Genomic DNA, 5,977 nt, shown 5'->3' with positions numbered 1-5,977 from the left:
AGCCCCGCCCCCAGCTGTCACTCACTGTTGTTGCAATGTGGAGATGGACCAGCGCCAAGGCCAGTCACTCCAGCTGCTCCCTGCATCATCGAGAGACGCACCTTAAACCGGCCTGCCCTCCCCTCGCTCTGCACTTAATTATAAACTCTTAAATCGCTCAACTTTCTCCAGTTCTGACGAAGCGTCATTGACCTGAAACTTGAACTCTCCCTCCACAGACACAGTATTTCCAGCATTTTGTGTTTTTATATTAAAAGGCCAAGTGTTGAGCAAGGATTCACAGCCAAGGTGCCTTGAAATATTTATTTTAATGACTTTGACTCCATTGCCATCTATGGCACAGTTCGTGGTGTTTGGGACTTCATGGAACACAACTTGCATTACCATTTAATGTCTTTAATTCTGATTTCAATGTTTGATTTCTCACCAAATAACAAACATTAAAAATAAATGAATGTTTATTATCCTGCACTTCATCATGCATTCTTTTATCAATAAACATTTAATCTATAAATCCTAATTGGAGTATAGTGGACTCCATAGTTAAATGTTTGGTATCTGTTTGTTCTAGTTTAAGATCTTTCAAAGTTATTTATTTCAGAGTGTTTGTGATTAATTCAGAGTGCTGATATTCCAGTTTTAGCTTAGTCCCAAGAGTTATTAAAAGGAAAAATCTTATTTGTACAGATACTAATAATACTCTGGTCATTATTTCTAAATCAAGTTCTAAGGTGTCAGCAGTATTTCAGTGGGTAGCACTCTTGCCTCAGAGTCAGAAGTTTGTTCGTTCAAGTCCCCCTCCAGGGACTCGAGCACAAAATCTAGGCCGGGAGGGTGCTGCGCTGTTGGAGCTGTCATCTTTCAGGTGAAGGATAAAGGGACAGGGACTCCATTCACTGAGAAAAAGCACAGTAAGTAGACAGGAAACACAAGAGGGGCTTTGGGGAGGGTCATACATGTATGCTTGGGTTTACTAGCCACCAGGTGGCACCACTGTCGGAAGTCATTGGGCTGTGCGCATGTGTATGCGGCTCAGGTATAAAAGGCCAGCCATCTTATAATGTAAGCACTTTGGGCCCAAATAAAGTAGAGCCAGGTTTGTACCTGTTCGGAGTTTACAGTATTCAGTCTTTTGAGTTATTGCATATACAACATTTGGCGATGAGGTAACAAGAACCTTTGCATGCAAAAAATGAGCACAATTGGAATTCTGGAGCGATTCGTGGCGGGAGAAGATTGGGCAGACTTTGTAGCCTGTTTGAACCAGTACTCAGTGGCCAACAAAATGGAGAAAGAGGCAGGCGCAGTTCGGCGCCGAGCAGTCCTCCTCACGGGTTTGCGGTCCGAAAATCTATCGACTCAAGGAATCTCCTCTCGCCCTTAAGTCCAACGACAAGGACTATGAAACATTGTGTGCTCTGGTACGTGACCATCTCAAACCAGATGAAGGCATCATCATCTCAAGATATTGATTGTATACGCACGTTCGTTCTGAGGGCCAGGATGTATCGGAATTCGTTGTCGACCTAAGACGTCTATAGCTGGACCGTGTACATTCAAAACTGCATTGGCAGACATGCTGCGGGACTTCTTTGTAATCGGCATCAACCACGAGGTGATCCTGCGTAAGCTACTGGCGGCGGAGACACTGGATTTGAGCAAGGCCATCACGATTGCCCAATCATGCGTGACGACGGACAAAAGCTTAAAGCAGGTATCATTAAAAAATCGGAACTTGCCAAGTACTGTAAACAAGATAGTATCGTCGTTTGGCAGAGCTGCATATGGCAGGGCCTACCCGACTGCATACGCGAAACCTGTGGCTGCTCAAAGTCCGCCAACGGGAATAAATCCGATATCACCGTTTATGGGGGAAATCGGCATCATCAGTGTCAGTTTAAACAGTATATTTGTTCGAGAGTGGGGTATCTCCAGCGCATTTGTCCGCAACTAAGCAAGCGTGCTACATGGAGGATGATGACCAGTTCAGCGCGGATCTGGATATGCAATCTGAGATACCAGAGGAGGAAGTTTATGGACTGTATTCGTTCCTAACAAAGAGCCAACCGATAATGATCAATGTAAAACTTAATAGTGTGCTGGTATCGATGGAATTGGACATGGGTGCGAATCAATCAATAATGAGCCAGAGGACATTCGACGGGCTGTGGGATACTAAGGCTGTGAGCCTAAGCTGAGTCCAGTCAATGCCAAGTTGCGTACGTACACTAAAGAACTCAACGGTGATTGGTAGTGCAGTAATCAAAGTGTCGTATGATGGTGTGGTTCACGATTTACCGTTATGGATTGTTCCAGGCAATGGTCCAATGGTTATAAAAAATCAAATGGAACTGGAACGAGATCAAAGCGTTGTCGTCGGAGGAGGATACTCCCATGTGCTCAAGTGCTGAGCAAGTTCCCCTCGCTGTTTGAACCAGGCATCGGCAATTTCACGGGAGCCAAGGTGCAGATCCACGTGGACTCGGGTGCAAGACCCGTCCATCATAAAGCTCGGGCAGTTCCGTACATGATGAGGGAGAAGGTCGAAATCGAACTGGACCGACTCCAGTATGAAGGGATCATATCACCGGTCGAATTTAACGAATGGGCCAGCCCCATTGTTCCCGTGTTGAAAAGTGATGGCACTGTCAGGATTTGTGGAGACTACAAGGTTACGATCAACCAAGATTCAAAACAGGATCAATACCCATTACGGTAGGCTGATGACCTGTTTGCAACACTAGCCGGGGGGAAGTCGTTCACAAAACTGGATCTTGCATTGGCCTACATGACACAGGAGCTGGTCGACACGTCGAAGAAACTTACGTGCATCAACACTCATATAGGACTGTTTATCTACAGCAGGTGCCCTTTTAAATTCGCTCGGCTGCAGCCATATTTCAGAGGAACATGGAGAGTATACTGAAGTCCGTCCCCAGAACCATCATATTCCAAGATGACATACCGGTCACAGGTTGACTCCGCCGAACATCTGAACAACCTGGAAGAGGTTCTACATCGTCTGGACAAAGTGGGACTCAGACTGAAACGCTCGAAGTGCGTCTTCATGGCACCAGAAGTCGAATTCCTGGGGAGGAAAATTGCTGCTGACGGTATCAGGCCTATGGAGTCGAAAACCAGGGCCATAAAAAATGCACCCAAGCCTCAGAATGTGACGGAGTTGCGTTCATTCATTGGTCTACTCAACTACTTTGGTAATTTCTTACCTAGATTGAGCACCTTATTAGAGCCACTGCACACGCTGCGAAGAAAAAGCGACAACTGGGTTTGGGGTGCGTCTCAAGATAGAGCTTTTGGGAAAACTACTAATCTGCTTTGCTCCAACAAGCTGCTAGTATATTATGATCTGCGTACGTGTAGTATTGGCCTGTGATGCTTCTTCATATGGAGTTGGTTGCGTGCTCCAACAAGCTAATGAGTCGGGCAAATTACAACCTAGCCTGTGTGTATGGGATTAAAAAGATGCATCAGTACCTGTTTGGTCTTTGAAACTGGTTTGAACTGGAAACAGATCACAAGCAACTCATTTAATTGTTTTCGGAAAACAAAGGTATCAATACCAATGCATTGTCCCGCATCCAGAGGTGGGCGCTGACATATCTGCCTATGATTATGTCATTCGCCATAGACCTGGCACTGAGAATTGTGCCGATTGCATTGAGCCGTCTGCCACCACACCGGAGGTGGAAATGCCACAATCGACAGACCTACTGTTAGTCATGGATGCTTTTGAACATGAAGGAACCCCTGTCACGGCCCAACAAGTTAAGACCTGGATCAGCCAGGACCCAATATTACCGGTTGTGAAATGTTGTATCCTTAGTGGTGATTGGTCTGCCATACCCAAGCAAATGCATGAGAAGACCAAACCTTACATCCGTCGCAAAGATGAACTATCCATTCAATCAGATTGTTTACTGTGGGGTAATCGTGTTGTTATGCCCAAGAAAGGCAGAGAAATTTGTGCATGATCTACATAGCACACATCCCGGTATTGTCATAATAAAAGCCATTGCCAGGTCTCCTGTATGATGGCCTGGAATTGACTCTGATCTGGAATCACGTGTGCATCAGTGCAACACTTGCATGCAGCTTGGTAAAGCACCAACGCAATCACCGCTGAGTCTGTAGTTGTGGCCATCTAAACCATGGTCCAGGATCCACATCGACTTTGCAGGTCTCTTCCTGGGAAAGATGTTTTGTTGTGGTGGATGCTTAGTCCAAGTGGATAGAGTGTACAATCATGTCATCCAGCACATGCACAGCTACCACTGAGAGCCTTCATGTCATGTTTGCTATGCATGGTCTGCCTGACATAATTGTAAGCGACAACGGATCTTGCTTCACCAGTATGGAGTTTCAAGAGTTCATGAAACTCAATGGTATCAAACATGAGGTCAGCACCATTCAAACCCGCATCCAATCCAAACCATCAGAGTATGAAATGTGTAACTCAAGGCTCACTGCAAACTCGCTTGTCACGCATATTGCTTAGTTACAGGACAAGACCCCATACGCTTACTGGGGTCTCCCCTGCTGAACTACTGATGGCGAGGTCTCAAGACCAGGCTCTCTCTCATCCACCCGGACTTGAATAGTCGTGTTGAATACAGACATTAAAGTCAGCAAGGGTATCATGATCGCGCTACTGTGTCATGCGACATTTCTATCAATGATCCTGTGTATGTACTAAATTATGGTCAAGGTCCCAAATGGATCGCCGGTACGGTTACGGCCAAGGAGGGTAACAGAGTGTTTATCGTTAAGCTCAAGAATGGGCAAACATGCAGGAAACATGTTGATCAGATAAAGCTGCGGCACATGGATGAACCGGAACAGTCCGAGGAAGACACAATCAGTGACCAACCAACCTACCCTCAGTCATCAAAGGACTCCGCTGTCATTAATGAATCTGGACTTTCAATCACTAACACGGTCAATGAATCTGGAATTTCAATCCCTGGCGTAGTCATTGCCACTCCCATCAAATCGGCTACCCAGCCCCCAGTCATAACAGACTCAGAACGCTCGCCCAAGGCTGTGACGTTCAACTCAGGAGCGGAAAACCCTGGACCGTCTCAATTTGTAAAAAGACCGTTAATATCTTAAAGGGGGATATTGTCATGTATGTATGCTTGGGTTTACTAGCCACCAGGTGGCGCCACTGTCGGAGGTCATTGGGCTGTGCGCATGTATGTGCGGCCCAGGTATAAAAGGCCAGCCATCTTGTAATGTGATCACTTTGGGCCCTAAAAAAGTAGAGCCAGGTTTGTACCTGTTCGGAGTGGACAGTATTCAGTCTATTGAGTTATTGCATACACAACAGGAGGGAAACAGCATCGAGAGCAGGTTACAGGTTATAAGAGACAATGCTGGACTATCAACGGAGACTTGGATACAGGATCATGTGACCAGCAGTGAGGAAAGTAAAACAGGATTATTCACAAAATATGTAAACAGGAATTGGAGATTACCGGGAAAGGAGGCAGAGTTGGGGAGCGTGTCTGTGTCCCGGAGAGCGTGTCCGTGTCCCGGGCTGTGGTCAGTAACGAGCTGGTAGGAAACACATGAGCAACACGGAGATGATGGAATGAAAGAACCTTTGGATTTACTGACCCTGCCTTATTCTGGATAATCAGGATTGCAGAGTCTGGGGAAGTGTGATCATCATCATCATCATCATAGGCGGCCCCTCAAAGCGAGGATGACTTGCTTCCACGCCAAAAAAGGATGAGTTCACAGGTGTTTCAATAAAGGACCTAATATTCCAGGTCCAGAACTACATCCTGAAGGGCGGAAGATGCCTGTGCGTAGATTTTTTTAATGTGGGTTGGCCGTTGCACACCAGCCACCACCTGGGCTTGTCAGAGCTAGGTTTGGTCCAGTGGCAAGGATTACCCGATGACTGGAGACCTGCTCTGCTGCACGGAGCTAGCGAGCACACATATCGCAGTGT

Source organism: Pristiophorus japonicus, chromosome 17 (genome assembly GCF_044704955.1).
Source record: "Pristiophorus japonicus isolate sPriJap1 chromosome 17, sPriJap1.hap1, whole genome shotgun sequence".
Classification (NCBI taxonomy): domain Eukaryota; kingdom Metazoa; phylum Chordata; class Chondrichthyes; family Pristiophoridae; genus Pristiophorus; species Pristiophorus japonicus.
This window is presented reverse-complemented; position numbering follows the sequence as displayed.